Raw genomic sequence first — 14,989 nt, forward strand, 5'->3', positions numbered from 1 at the left:
GGAAACAGTATAAACAGAATCAACATTGTGGGATTTTTCTTACCTGGATGTTTTGAGCCTGCATCAAGAGATTTTGCTTTCTGGAATATTTTGAAGGATTATCTTTGAATTCTGCAGGCGATCGAAGTGTGACCTGACCTCACCTGCCCTTTCAGGGATCGTTGTAGGGGGCCAGTGGCGCAATGGATAACGCGTCTGACTACGGATCAGAAGATTCTAGGTTCGACTCCTGGCTGGTTCGCAGTGCGTGCTTTTTTTTCGTGTTGGAATGGATACGCTCTTAAATATTGTACAAATTTGGTCAGAGAACAAACTTTGAGCTCACCTGACCTCTTGATTTTCTTAGCCGGGTGCCAGTGGCGCAATGGATAACGCATCTGACTACGGATCAGAAGATTCTAGGTTCGACTCCTGGCTGGCTCGCAACGCGTGCTTTTTTTTCGTGTTGGAATGGATACGCTCTTAAATATTGTACAAATTTGGTCAGAGAACAAACTTTGACCTCACCTGACCTTTTGATTTTCTTGGCGGTGGGCCAGTGGCGCAATGGATAACGCATCTGACTACGGATCAGAAGATTCTAGGTTCGACTCCTGGCTGGCTCGAAGTGTCTGCTTGCTTTTGTGCATATTGGGAGCAATGCTGTCAGTTTCGGAGGGTGAAAACCACCGAGGCACAGCGTTTTCAGACAGTGCATCTGAGCTCCTCTGATACTCCTAAAACCATAAGGGATCACCAAAGGTTTTCCTTCAGCCAGAGCTTGTCCTTCGTCTCGCTCAGTTCCCCCGTAGCGTTCTTTGGGTACCTTCCTAGGTTTAACAAATATCCAGCTAGAATGATCACATTTACTCACAGCAGCCAATCTCATGGTGTTCCCTCTGTCTTATAGCGTCCTGATGACATCTAGGTCGTGCTAGGTTGTGGATGATGAGAGTCAAACCTTAAGTACTGTAAGTACTGTATGCGTTGGCTTACACTACGCAATGACTTTCAAATGTCCCCTATTACTGATGGCAATTTCCCAGTCTAAGAAAGCTAGCGTGTCATTTTTCATATCCTTCCTGGTGAACCTGATGTGTTTTTGCACCACCTTAATGTCATCTGTGATTGGTTTTACATCCCGAAATTTGACTTTCACCCAGGCGTCATCCACATATTTGAACCAGTGGTGTTCGAGGACAGGATGACTTAGCAGTCTTTGTTTCCCACTTCCTGCTTATAAGAGTTAGCCACAATGGGTTAAACTGGGGAATTCATGGTGCACCCACACACTCACACTTTGTTGGTGTTGAGGGTGGTCCTGTTGGTGAGGGTGGGGTCATCCTGTAAGCTCTTGTGAACTAGCACCACTTCTTCGGTAGCTGTAAGACAACGGAAGAGAGTTCTACCATTGTAAGTGACCGTAGTGTCCTCTGCCTACATAACGATATGGCTGACCTTCTTCATGAAATCCATAGCGTTCTGAGGATGGCGTTTCCAGCTGCCTACCGACGGCTTGAGGACCGAAGCCAAAAGCCTTTCGATATTGTATGTAGCACAGTTGATCGTGCAGACAATGGGTCTTTAAATTACCTCCTGTTTATACAACTTAGGCAAACAACAGAGACTTGCTGTAGCTTCCAGACAAAATCTTTGCTCACTTGTCCACATCCTTGGTGTTTGTCTCTTTAACTGGCCTTGGAGGACCCGCTCTGTCGCATGCCAATGTGTCTTGTGCACAGTAAGTAGATGAGCCTGCCTCTACTCCCTGGTCTTAGGCTATTTATGCAGTGTTAGACAGCATGAAAAGTATGACTGAATTCACTTCTCAGTGAATTCAATCACCTTTGAAGCTTTTTGTCATCTAGAAGAGTTGCAAGTCTTTTTGGGCCCAGCTCCTCTTTTGGTTTTAAAACATGGTAGGTAAATCAATGTTTCTCACCAGTTCGTTTAGCATCTGATTCTGTGGCTTTGGGAAGATTTTAGTAGCTTGGAGGCCTTAACTTAAACTCCCAGAGACCAGCCATTTGGCTTTTCTACCTATAAAACCCGGAGAGTTGCCAAATGGCTGGTAGGCTTTTAGCTAAGCTTTAGCTTCAGCCAAGTGGAAGCTAAATTGGCTAGTCATTCATATGTATATTAGGTTGTTACCTGGGAATTCTGGAGGGAGGGGAGTGGGGGTGTGTGATTGAGGGCGTGGGGGAGCTGCTAAAAGCTGTGCACTTCCTTTTGTGTTTCATCTTGATGCATTCTCAATCATCCAGGGAAATAAATCTCCAAAAGTCACCAACTTGGAGTGTTTCAGTTTGCCATCTTAGGGAGAAATCAACACACATGGGTGTATGTCCTTTGTTGCTGAGATTTATTGATAAAAACAGTACAAAAAACCAACCATTTGTACACATATTTACAAATAATAATAAAAAGTGAGTGAGTACATTTCAACATTTTCAGCAATCACTCACAATCCTGGCACTGCCATGGTATCTGTAGTCTGCATTTACCACATGTGTATCTGTTGCAGTGAACACATCGCACAGTGGCATGATTGTTCTTGCATTTGTGTGTTTGTGTCCCAAATTTGTCAGGTTTACTTGCAATATACTGCAGGAAACAGCACCGAGTCTTTGATGGGAAAAGCTGTTCATCAACGGTGATATGTAGACCAGGGTTGTAGCACGTGATGCAGTTGGTGACAAATGATCCCCACACACTGGAAATTGCAGCGAACTTTGCTCGATCACTGCGGGTGGACTTGTCATCAAAGCGTAGGTGTTGCATGATGTCTTGGAAGCGGTTTCGTGCCATAGTTCCAATTATCTGTGGGTTTCCCAGGTTTGCTGACCAGCAGTCATTTAGAGATGGAACCCTGGTAACCCCCCGCAAGATGCATGGCCAGACTAGACTGTCAAAAGATACATGCGAAAAATAAAAAGTAATATTAACTGGCACCATAGAAAAATCGTGAACTGGTTCTTGTAGAAAACCGGTACCCAGCATCCAATTTTTTGAATTTGCTAGTCTGCTTGTTTATCCATCCGATTTCAGGTTGTGTGCCAGAGGAGGGAAATGGCATTGCAGTATATGGTGTGGATATGGACATAACTTTTATTTTTATTGCACAACACCGCGATGGTAAAGTGGAGGAATTAATTTTTCTTGGTGTAATTAACATACTGCATTACTTTTAGGGAAAGCATTCAGTGTAATGTGTGTAATAATTACTTTTTCTGAGTAGAGATCCGAACACTGATCACAACAAACATGCAACAACATTGTATCAATGTAATGTCTTTCGTATGCAGCTTAGCAATGGTGGTCATTGTCAAAGTGAATCAATGAGGAATCGAATCAGTAAGTGATATCAATAATAGAATCAGAATTACTAAATTCTTATCCATTCCCATTCCTTGTTCACAGTACTCAAATGGACTCCACAGTCACCAGATCTCAATCCAGTAGAGCACCTTAGATGGGAAATGTGCATCATGGATATTCGCTGACAAATCTACTGCAACTGTGTAATGCTATCATGTCAAAGTCTAAGGAATCTTTCCATCATCTTGCTGAAAATTAAAGCAGTTCTGAAGGCACAAAGCCCGTAAATATGTGTACAAATGGTTGGTTTTTTGTACTGTTTTTATCAATAAATCTCCGCAACAAAGGACATACACCCATGTGTGTTGATTTCTCCCTAAGATGGCAAACTGAAACACTCCAAGTTGGTGACTTTTGGAGATTTATTTCCCTGGATGATTGAGAATGCATCAAGATGAAACACAAAAGGAAGTGCACAGCTTTTAGCAGCTCCCCCATGCCCTCAATCACACACCCCCACTCCCCTCCCTCCAGAATTCCCAGGTAACGACCTAATATACATATGAATGACTAGCCAATTTAGCTTCCACTTGGCTGAAGCTAAAGCTTAGCTAAAAGCCTACCAGCCATTTGGCTGCTCTCGGGTTTTATAGGTAGAAAGGTAGAAGCCTGGCTTTGCAGGTGTTAAACAGATGATGTCATTTGCAGACTTTTAGGAGTAATCCCAGCCTGTTTAGGTCTGAGGCTAAATCTCAAGCGGTTCCTGTAGTCTGCCATCTTACATGCCACCTGCTTATACTCACGTAGCAGCTTCAGGCAGTCCTTGCCAAAGGGAGGCAAAATGTCTGGATGGATGTTCAACCAACCGCGTAAGGAAATCCGACAAGGTTGATTGTGCTCACCTGGAAACTGGAAACAGTATAAACAGAATCAACATTGTGGGATTTTTCTTACCTGGATGTTTTGAGCCTGCATCAAGAGATTTTGCTTTCTGGAATATTTTGAAGGATTATCTTTGAATTCTGCAGGCGATCGAAGTGTGACCTGACCTCACCTGCCCTTTCAGGGATCGTTGTAGGTGGGCCAGTGGCGCAATGGATAACGCGTCTGACTACGGATCAGAAGATTCTAGGTTCGACTCCTGGCTGGTTCGCAGTGCGTGCTTTTTTTTCGTGTTGGAATGGATACGCTCTTAAATATTGTACAAATTTGGTCAGAGAACAAACTTTGAGCTCACCTGACCTCTTGATTTTCTTGGCGGGGGGCCAGTGGCGCAATGGATAACGCATCTGACTACGGATCAGAAGATTCTAGGTTCGACTCCTGGCTGGCTCGAAGTGTCTGCTTGCTTTTGTGCATATTGGGAGCAATGCTGTCAGTTTCGGAGGGTGAAAACCACCGAGGCACAGCGTTTTCAGACAGTGCATCTGAGCTCCTCTGATACTCCTAAAACCATAAGGGATCACCAAAGGTTTTCCTTCAGCCAGAGCTTGTCCTTCGTCTCGCTCAGTTCCCCCGTAGCGTACTTTGGGTACCTTCCTAGGTTTAACAAATATCCAGCTAGAATGATCACATTTACTCACAGCAGCCAATCTCATGGTGTTCCCTCTGTCTTATAGCGTCCTGATGACATCTAGGTCGTGCTAGGTTGTGGATGATGAGAGTCAAACCTTAAGTACTGTAAGTACTGTATGCGTTGGCTTACACTACGCAATGACTTTCAAATGTCCCCTATTACTGATGGCAATTTCCCAGTCTAAGAAAGCTAGCGTGTCATTTTTCATATCCTTCCTGGTGAACCTGATGTGTTTTTGCACCACCTTAATGTCATCTGTGATTGGTTTTACATCCCGAAATTTGACTTTCACCCAGGCGTCATCCACATATTTGAACCAGTGGTGTTCGAGGACAGGATGACTTAGCAGTCTTTGTTTCCCACTTCCTGCTTATAAGAGTTAGCCACAATGGGTTAAACTGGGGAATTCATGGTGCACCCACACACTCACACTTTGTTGGTGTTGAGGGTGGTCCTGTTGGTGAGGGTGGGGTCATCCTGTAAGCTCTTGTGAACTAGCACCACTTCTTCGGTAGCTGTAAGACAACGGAAGAGAGTTCTACCATTGTAAGTGACCGTAGTGTCCTCTGCCTACATAACGATATGGCTGACCTTCTTCATGAAATCCATAGCGTTCTGAGGATGGCGTTTCCAGCTGCCTACCGACGGCTTGAGGACCGAAGCCAAAAGCCTTTCGATATTGTATGTAGCACAGTTGATCGTGCAGACAATGGGTCTTTAAATTACCTCCTGTTTATACAACTTAGGCAAACAACAGAGACTTGCTGTAGCTTCCAGACAAAATCTTTGCTCACTTGTCCACATCCTTGGTGTTTGTCTCTTTAACTGGCCTTGGAGGACCCGCTCTGTCGCATGCCAATGTGTCTTGTGCACAGTAAGTAGATGAGCCTGCCTCTACTCCCTGGTCTTAGGCTATTTATGCAGTGTTAGACAGCATGAAAAGTATGACTGAATTCACTTCTCAGTGAATTCAATCACCTTTGAAGCTTTTTGTCATCTAGAAGAGTTGCAAGTCTTTTTGGGCCCAGCTCCTCTTTTGGTTTTAAAACATGGTAGGTAAATCAATGTTTCTCACCAGTTCGTTTAGCATCTGATTCTGTGGCTTTGGGAAGATTTTAGTAGCTTGGAGGCCTTAAACAGATGATGTCATTTGCAGACTTTTAGGAGTAATCCCAGCCTGTTTAGGTCTGAGGCTAAATCTCAAGCGGTTCCTGTAGTCTGCCATCTTACATGCCACCTGCTTATACTCACGTAGCAGCTTCAGGCAGTCCTTGCCAAAGGGAGGCAAAATGTCTGGATGGATGTTCAACCAACCGCGTAAGGAAATCCAACAAAGTTGATTGTGCTCACCTGGAAACTGGAAACAGTATAAACAGAATCAACATTGTGGGATTTTTCTTACCTGGATGTTTTGAGCCTGCATCAAGAGATTTTGCTTTCTGGAATATTTTGAAGGATTATCTTTGAATTCTGCAGGCGATCGAAGTGTGACCTGACCTCACCTGACCTCACCTGCCCTTTCAGGGATCCTTGTAGGGGGCCAGTGGCGCAATGGATAACGCATCTGACTACGGATCAGAAGATTCTAGGTTCGACTCCTGGCTGGCTGGTTCGCAGTGCGTGCATTTTTTCGTGTTGGAATGGATACGCTCTTAAATATTGTACAAATTTGGTCAGAGAACAAACTTTGAGCTCACCTGACCTTTTGATTTTCTTGGCGGGGGGCCAGTGGCGCAATGGATAACGCATCTGACTACGGATCAGAAGATTCTAGGTTCGACTCCTGGCTGGCTCGAAGTGTCTGCTTGCTTTTGTGCATATTGGGAGCAATGCTGTCAGTTTCGGAGGGTGAAAACCACCGAGGCACAGCGTTTTCAGACAGTGCATCTGAGCTCCTCTGATACTCCTAAAACCATAAGGGATCACCAAAGGTTTTCCTTCAGCCAGAGCTTGTCCTTCGTCTCGCTCAGTTCCCCCGTAGCGTTCTTTGGGTACCTTCCAAGGTTTAACAAATATCCAGCTAGAATGATCACATTTACTCACAGCAGCCAATCTCATGGTGTTCCCTCTGTCTTATAGCGTCCTGATGACATCTAGGTCGTGCTAGGTTGTGGATGATGAGAGTCAAACCTTAAGTACTGTAAGTACTGTATGCGTTGGCTTACACTACGCAATGACTTTCAAATGTCCCCTATTACTGATGGCAATTTCCCAGTCTAAGAAAGCTAGCGTGTCATTTTTCATATCCTTCCTGGTGAACCTGATGTGTTTTTGCACCACCTTAATGTCATCTGTGATTGGTTTTACATCCCGAAATTTGACTTTCACCCAGGCGTCATCCACATATTTGAACCAGTGGTGTTCGAGGACAGGATGACTTAGCAGTCTTTGTTTCCCACTTCCTGCTTATAAGAGTTAGCCACAATGGGTTAAACTGGGGAATTCATGGTGCACCCACACACTCACACTTTGTTGGTGTTGAGGGTGGTCCTGTTGGTGAGGGTGGGGTCATCCTGTAAGCTCTTGTGAACTAGCACCACTTCTTCGGTAGCTGTAAGACAACGGAAGAGAGTTCTACCATTGTAAGTGACCGTAGTGTCCTCTGCCTACATAACGATATGGCTGACCTTCTTCATGAAATCCATAGCGTTCTGAGGATGGCGTTTCCAGCTGCCTACCGACGGCTTGAGGACCGAAGCCAAAAGCCTTTCGATATTGTATGTAGCACAGTTGATCGTGCAGACAATGGGTCTTTAAATTACCTCCTGTTTATACAACTTAGGCAAACAACAGAGACTTGCTGTAGCTTCCAGACAAAATCTTTGCTCACTTGTCCACATCCTTGGTGTTTGTCTCTTTAACTGGCCTTGGAGGACCCGCTCTGTCGCATGCCAATGTGTCTTGTGCACAGTAAGTAGATGAGCCTGCCTCTACTCCCTGGTCTTAGGCTATTTATGCAGTGTTAGACAGCATGAAAAGTATGACTGAATTCACTTCTCAGTGAATTCAATCACCTTTGAAGCTTTTTGTCATCTAGAAGAGTTGCAAGTCTTTTTGGGCCCAGCTCCTCTTTTGGTTTTAAAACATGGTAGGTAAATCAATGTTTCTCACCAGTTCGTTTAGCATCTGATTCTGTGGCTTTGGGAAGATTTTAGTAGCTTGGAGGCCTTAAACAGATGATGTCATTTGCAGACTTTTAGGAGTAATCCCAGCCTGTTTAGGTCTGAGGCTAAATCTCAAGCGGTTCCTGTAGTCTGCCATCTTACATGCCACCTGCTTATACTCACGTAGCAGCTTCAGGCAGTCCTTGCCAAAGGGAGGCAAAATGTCTGGATGGATGTTCAACCAACCGCGTAAGGAAATCCGACAAAGTTGATTGTGCTCACCTGGAAACTGGAAACAGTATAAACAGAATCAACATTGTGGGATTTTTCTTACCTGGATGTTTTGAGCCTGCATCAAGAGATTTTGCTTTCTGGAATATTTTGAAGGATTATCTTTGAATTCTGCAGGCGATCGAAGTGTGACCTGACCTCACCTGCCCTTTCAGGGATCGTTGTAGGGGGCCAGTGGCGCAATGGATAACGCGTCTGACTACGGATCAGAAGATTCTAGGTTCGACTCCTGGCTGGTTCGCAGTGCGTGCTTTTTTTTCGTGTTGGAATGGATACGCTCTTAAATATTGTACAAATTTGGTCAGAGAACAAACTTTGACCTCACCTGACCTCTTGATTTTCTTGGCGGTGGGCCAGTGGCGCAATGGATAACGCATCTGACTACGGATCAGAAGATTCTAGGTTCGACTCCTGGCTGGCTCGAAGTGTCTGCTTGCTTTTGTGCATATTGGGAGCAATGCTGTCAGTTTCGGAGGGTGAAAACCACCGAGGCACAGCGTTTTCAGACAGTGCATCTGAGCTCCTCTGATACTCCTAAAACCATAAGGGATCACCAAAGGTTTTCCTTCAGCCAGAGCTTGTCCTTCGTCTCGCTCAGTTCCCCCGTAGCGTTCTTTGGGTACCTTCCTAGGTTTAACAAATATCCAGCTAGAATGATCACATTTACTCACAGCAGCCAATCTCATGGTGTTCCCTCTGTCTTATAGCGTCCTGATGACATCTAGGTCGTGCTAGGTTGTGGATGATGAGAGTCAAACCTTAAGTACTGTAAGTACTGTATGCGTTGGCTTACACTACGCAATGACTTTCAAATGTCCCCTATTACTGATGGCAATTTCCCAGTCTAAGAAAGCTAGCGTGTCATTTTTCATATCCTTCCTGGTGAACCTGATGTGTTTTTGCACCACCTTAATGTCATCTGTGATTGGTTTTACATCCCGAAATTTGACTTTCACCCAGGCGTCATCCACATATTTGAACCAGTGGTGTTCGAGGACAGGATGACTTAGCAGTCTTTGTTTCCCACTTCCTGCTTATAAGAGTTAGCCACAATGGGTTAAACTGGGGAATTCATGGTGCACCCACACACTCACACTTTGTTGGTGTTGAGGGTGGTCCTGTTGGTGAGGGTGGGGTCATCCTGTAAGCTCTTGTGAACTAGCACCACTTCTTCGGTAGCTGTAAGACAACGGAAGAGAGTTCTACCATTGTAAGTGACCGTAGTGTCCTCTGCCTACATAACGATATGGCTGACCTTCTTCATGAAATCCATAGCGTTCTGAGGATGGCGTTTCCAGCTGCCTACCGACGGCTTGAGGACCGAAGCCAAAAGCCTTTCGATATTGTATGTAGCACAGTTGATCGTGCAGACAATGGGTCTTTAAATTACCTCCTGTTTATACAACTTAGGCAAACAACAGAGACTTGCTGTAGCTTCCAGACAAAATCTTTGCTCACTTGTCCACATCCTTGGTGTTTGTCTCTTTAACTGGCCTTGGAGGACCCGCTCTGTCGCATGCCAATGTGTCTTGTGCACAGTAAGTAGATGAGCCTGCCTCTACTCCCTGGTCTTAGGCTATTTATGCAGTGTTAGACAGCATGAAAAGTATGACTGAATTCACTTCTCAGTGAATTCAATCACCTTTGAAGCTTTTTGTCATCTAGAAGAGTTGCAAGTCTTTTTGGGCCCAGCTCCTCTTTTGGTTTTAAAACATGGTAGGTAAATCAATGTTTCTCACCAGTTCGTTTAGCATCTGATTCTGTGGCTTTGGGAAGATTTTAGTAGCTTGGAGGCCTTAACTTAAACTCCCAGAGACCAGCCATTTGGCTTTTCTACCTATAAAACCCGGAGAGTTGCCAAATGGCTGGTAGGCTTTTAGCTAAGCTTTAGCTTCAGCCAAGTGGAAGCTAAATTGGCTAGTCATTCATATGTATATTAGGTTGTTACCTGGGAATTCTGGAGGGAGGGGAGTGGGGGTGTGTGATTGAGGGCGTGGGGGAGCTGCTAAAAGCTGTGCACTTCCTTTTGTGTTTCATCTTGATGCATTCTCAATCATCCAGGGAAATAAATCTCCAAAAGTCACCAACTTGGAGTGTTTCAGTTTGCCATCTTAGGGAGAAATCAACACACATGGGTGTATGTCCTTTGTTGCTGAGATTTATTGATAAAAACAGTACAAAAAACCAACCATTTGTACACATATTTACAAATAATAATAAAAAGTGAGTGAGTACATTTCAACATTTTCAGCAATCACTCACAATCCTGGCACTGCCATGGTATCTGTAGTCTGCATTTACCACATGTGTATCTGTTGCAGTGAACACATCGCACAGTGGCATGATTGTTCTTGCATTTGTGTGTTTGTGTCCCAAACTTGTCAGGTTTACTTGCAATATACTGCAGGAAACAGCACCGAGTCTTTGATGGGAAAAGCTGTTCATCAACGGTGATATGTAGACCAGGGTTGTAGCACGTGATGCAGTTGGTGACAAATGATCCCCACACACTGGAAATTGCAGCGAACTTTGCTCGATCACTGCGGGTGGACTTGTCATCAAAGCGTAGGTGTTGCATGATGTCTTGGAAGCGGTTTCGTGCCATAGTTCCAATTATCTGTGGGTTTCCCAGGTTTGCTGACCAGCAGTCATTTAGAGATGGAACCCTGGTAACCCCCCGCAAGATGCATGGCCAGACTAGACTGTCAAAAGATACATGCGAAAAATAAAAAGTAATATTAACTGGCACCATAGAAAAATCGTGAACTGGTTCTTGTAGAAAACCGGTACCCAGCATCCAATTTTTTGAATTTGCTAGTCTGCTTGTTTATCCATCCGATTTCAGGTTGTGTGCCAGAGGAGGGAAATGGCATTGCAGTATATGGTGTGGATATGGACATAACTTTTATTTTTATTGCACAACACCGCGATGGTAAAGTGGAGGAATTAATTTTTCTTGGTGTAATTAACATACTGCATTACTTTTAGGGAAAGCATTCAGTGTAATGTGTGTAATAATTACTTTTTCTGAGTAGAGATCCGAACACTGATCACAACAAACATGCAACAACATTGTATCAATGTAATGTCTTTCGTATGCAGCTTAGCAATGGTGGTCATTGTCAAAGTGAATCAATGAGGAATCGAATCAGTAAGTGATATCAATAATAGAATCAGAATTACTAAATTCTTATCCATTCCCATTCCTTGTTCACAGTACTCAAATGGACTCCACAGTCACCAGATCTCAATCCAGTAGAGCACCTTAGATGGGAAATGTGCATCATGGATATTCGCTGACAAATCTACTGCAACTGTGTAATGCTATCATGTCAAAGTCTAAGGAATCTTTCCATCATCTTGCTGAAAATTAAAGCAGTTCTGAAGGCACAAAGCCCGTAAATATGTGTACAAATGGTTGGTTTTTTGTACTGTTTTTATCAATAAATCTCCGCAACAAAGGACATACACCCATGTGTGTTGATTTCTCCCTAAGATGGCAAACTGAAACACTCCAAGTTGGTGACTTTTGGAGATTTATTTCCCTGGATGATTGAGAATGCATCAAGATGAAACACAAAAGGAAGTGCACAGCTTTTAGCAGCTCCCCCATGCCCTCAATCACACACCCCCACTCCCCTCCCTCCAGAATTCCCAGGTAACGACCTAATATACATATGAATGACTAGCCAATTTAGCTTCCACTTGGCTGAAGCTAAAGCTTAGCTAAAAGCCTACCAGCCATTTGGCTGCTCTCGGGTTTTATAGGTAGAAAGGTAGAAGCCTGGCTTTGCAGGTGTTAAACAGATGATGTCATTTGCAGACTTTTAGGAGTAATCCCAGCCTGTTTAGGTCTGAGGCTAAATCTCAAGCGGTTCCTGTAGTCTGCCATCTTACATGCCACCTGCTTATACTCACGTAGCAGCTTCAGGCAGTCCTTGCCAAAGGGAGGCAAAATGTCTGGATGGATGTTCAACCAACCGCGTAAGGAAATCCGACAAGGTTGATTGTGCTCACCTGGAAACTGGAAACAGTATAAACAGAATCAACATTGTGGGATTTTTCTTACCTGGATGTTTTGAGCCTGCATCAAGAGATTTTGCTTTCTGGAATATTTTGAAGGATTATCTTTGAATTCTGCAGGCGATCGAAGTGTGACCTGACCTCACCTGCCCTTTCAGGGATCGTTGTAGGTGGGCCAGTGGCGCAATGGATAACGCGTCTGACTACGGATCAGAAGATTCTAGGTTCGACTCCTGGCTGGTTCGCAGTGCGTGCTTTTTTTTCGTGTTGGAATGGATACGCTCTTAAATATTGTACAAATTTGGTCAGAGAACAAACTTTGAGCTCACCTGACCTCTTGATTTTCTTGGCGGGGGGCCAGTGGCGCAATGGATAACGCATCTGACTACGGATCAGAAGATTCTAGGTTCGACTCCTGGCTGGCTCGAAGTGTCTGCTTGCTTTTGTGCATATTGGGAGCAATGCTGTCAGTTTCGGAGGGTGAAAACCACCGAGGCACAGCGTTTTCAGACAGTGCATCTGAGCTCCTCTGATACTCCTAAAACCATAAGGGATCACCAAAGGTTTTCCTTCAGCCAGAGCTTGTCCTTCGTCTCGCTCAGTTCCCCCGTAGCGTACTTTGGGTACCTTCCTAGGTTTAACAAATATCCAGCTAGAATGATCACATTTACTCACAGCAGCCAATCTCATGGTGTTCCCTCTGTCTTATAGCGTCCTGATGACATCTAGGTCGTGCTAGGTTGTGGATGATGAGAGTCAAACCTTAAGTACTGTAAGTACTGTATGCGTTGGCTTACACTACGCAATGACTTTCAAATGTCCCCTATTACTGATGGCAATTTCCCAGTCTAAGAAAGCTAGCGTGTCATTTTTCATATCCTTCCTGGTGAACCTGATGTGTTTTTGCACCACCTTAATGTCATCTGTGATTGGTTTTACATCCCGAAATTTGACTTTCACCCAGGCGTCATCCACATATTTGAACCAGTGGTGTTCGAGGACAGGATGACTTAGCAGTCTTTGTTTCCCACTTCCTGCTTATAAGAGTTAGCCACAATGGGTTAAACTGGGGAATTCATGGTGCACCCACACACTCACACTTTGTTGGTGTTGAGGGTGGTCCTGTTGGTGAGGGTGGGGTCATCCTGTAAGCTCTTGTGAACTAGCACCACTTCTTCGGTAGCTGTAAGACAACGGAAGAGAGTTCTACCATTGTAAGTGACCGTAGTGTCCTCTGCCTACATAACGATATGGCTGACCTTCTTCATGAAATCCATAGCGTTCTGAGGATGGCGTTTCCAGCTGCCTACCGACGGCTTGAGGACCGAAGCCAAAAGCCTTTCGATATTGTATGTAGCACAGTTGATCGTGCAGACAATGGGTCTTTAAATTACCTCCTGTTTATACAACTTAGGCAAACAACAGAGACTTGCTGTAGCTTCCAGACAAAATCTTTGCTCACTTGTCCACATCCTTGGTGTTTGTCTCTTTAACTGGCCTTGGAGGACCCGCTCTGTCGCATGCCAATGTGTCTTGTGCACAGTAAGTAGATGAGCCTGCCTCTACTCCCTGGTCTTAGGCTATTTATGCAGTGTTAGACAGCATGAAAAGTATGACTGAATTCACTTCTCAGTGAATTCAATCACCTTTGAAGCTTTTTGTCATCTAGAAGAGTTGCAAGTCTTTTTGGGCCCAGCTCCTCTTTTGGTTTTAAAACATGGTAGGTAAATCAATGTTTCTCACCAGTTCGTTTAGCATCTGATTCTGTGGCTTTGGGAAGATTTTAGTAGCTTGGAGGCCTTAAACAGATGATGTCATTTGCAGACTTTTAGGAGTAATCCCAGCCTGTTTAGGTCTGAGGCTAAATCTCAAGCGGTTCCTGTAGTCTGCCATCTTACATGCCACCTGCTTATACTCACGTAGCAGCTTCAGGCAGTCCTTGCCAAAGGGAGGCAAAATGTCTGGATGGATGTTCAACCAACCGCGTAAGGAAATCCAACAAAGTTGATTGTGCTCACCTGGAAACTGGAAACAGTATAAACAGAATCAACATTGTGGGATTTTTCTTACCTGGATGTTTTGAGCCTGCATCAAGAGATTTTGCTTTCTGGAATATTTTGAAGGATTATCTTTGAATTCTGCAGGCGATCGAAGTGTGACCTGACCTCACCTGACCTCACCTGCCCTTTCAGGGATCCTTGTAGGGGGCCAGTGGCGCAATGGATAACGCATCTGACTACGGATCAGAAGATTCTAGGTTCGACTCCTGGCTGGCTGGTTCGCAGTGCGTGCATTTTTTCGTGTTGGAATGGATACGCTCTTAAATATTGTACAAATTTGGTCAGAGAACAAACTTTGAGCTCACCTGACCTTTTGATTTTCTTGGCGGGGGGCCAGTGGCGCAATGGATAACGCATCTGACTACGGATCAGAAGATTCTAGGTTCGACTCCTGGCTGGCTCGAAGTGTCTGCTTGCTTTTGTGCATATTGGGAGCAATGCTGTCAGTTTCGGAGGGTGAAAACCACCGAGGCACAGCGTTTTCAGACAGTGCATCTGAGCTCCTCTGATACTCCTAAAACCATAAGGGATCACCAAAGGTTTTCCTTCAGCCAGAGCTTGTCCTTCGTCTCGCTCAGTTCCCCCGTAGCGTTCTTTGGGTACCTTCCAAGGTTTAACAAATATCCAGCTAGAATGAT

General features: G+C 44.5%; 1 protein-coding gene and 11 non-coding genes across 13 annotated transcripts in view; all 12 read left to right on the forward strand.

Moving 5' to 3' along the window:
* Positions 1–14,989, forward strand: part of eogt (EGF domain-specific O-linked N-acetylglucosamine (GlcNAc) transferase) — a 75,399-nt gene that overhangs the window by 41,791 nt on the left and 18,619 nt on the right. The window lies entirely within an intron of this gene.
* trnar-acg (transfer RNA arginine (anticodon ACG)) lies at positions 169–241 on the forward strand. The gene has a single exon. It is a non-coding gene; the product is annotated as a tRNA-Arg (tRNA).
* trnar-acg (transfer RNA arginine (anticodon ACG)) lies at positions 351–423 on the forward strand. Its single transcript has one exon. It is a non-coding gene; the product is annotated as a tRNA-Arg (tRNA).
* Positions 533–605, forward strand: trnar-acg (transfer RNA arginine (anticodon ACG)). The gene has a single exon. It is a non-coding gene; the product is annotated as a tRNA-Arg (tRNA).
* On the forward strand, positions 4,378–4,450 carry trnar-acg (transfer RNA arginine (anticodon ACG)). The gene has a single exon. It is a non-coding gene; the product is annotated as a tRNA-Arg (tRNA).
* trnar-acg (transfer RNA arginine (anticodon ACG)) lies at positions 4,560–4,632 on the forward strand. Its single transcript has one exon. It is a non-coding gene; the product is annotated as a tRNA-Arg (tRNA).
* trnar-acg (transfer RNA arginine (anticodon ACG)) lies at positions 6,596–6,668 on the forward strand. Its single transcript has one exon. It is a non-coding gene; the product is annotated as a tRNA-Arg (tRNA).
* trnar-acg (transfer RNA arginine (anticodon ACG)) lies at positions 8,437–8,509 on the forward strand. The gene has a single exon. It is a non-coding gene; the product is annotated as a tRNA-Arg (tRNA).
* trnar-acg (transfer RNA arginine (anticodon ACG)) lies at positions 8,619–8,691 on the forward strand. The gene has a single exon. It is a non-coding gene; the product is annotated as a tRNA-Arg (tRNA).
* trnar-acg (transfer RNA arginine (anticodon ACG)) lies at positions 12,464–12,536 on the forward strand. The gene has a single exon. It is a non-coding gene; the product is annotated as a tRNA-Arg (tRNA).
* On the forward strand, positions 12,646–12,718 carry trnar-acg (transfer RNA arginine (anticodon ACG)). The gene has a single exon. It is a non-coding gene; the product is annotated as a tRNA-Arg (tRNA).
* On the forward strand, positions 14,682–14,754 carry trnar-acg (transfer RNA arginine (anticodon ACG)). The gene has a single exon. It is a non-coding gene; the product is annotated as a tRNA-Arg (tRNA).

Source organism: Copadichromis virginalis, linkage group LG5, assembly GCF_057382275.1.
Source record: "Copadichromis virginalis isolate Kocher_CV1m ecotype Utaka linkage group LG5, C_Virginalis_male_GT1.1, whole genome shotgun sequence".
NCBI classification, from domain to species: domain Eukaryota; kingdom Metazoa; phylum Chordata; class Actinopteri; order Cichliformes; family Cichlidae; genus Copadichromis; species Copadichromis virginalis.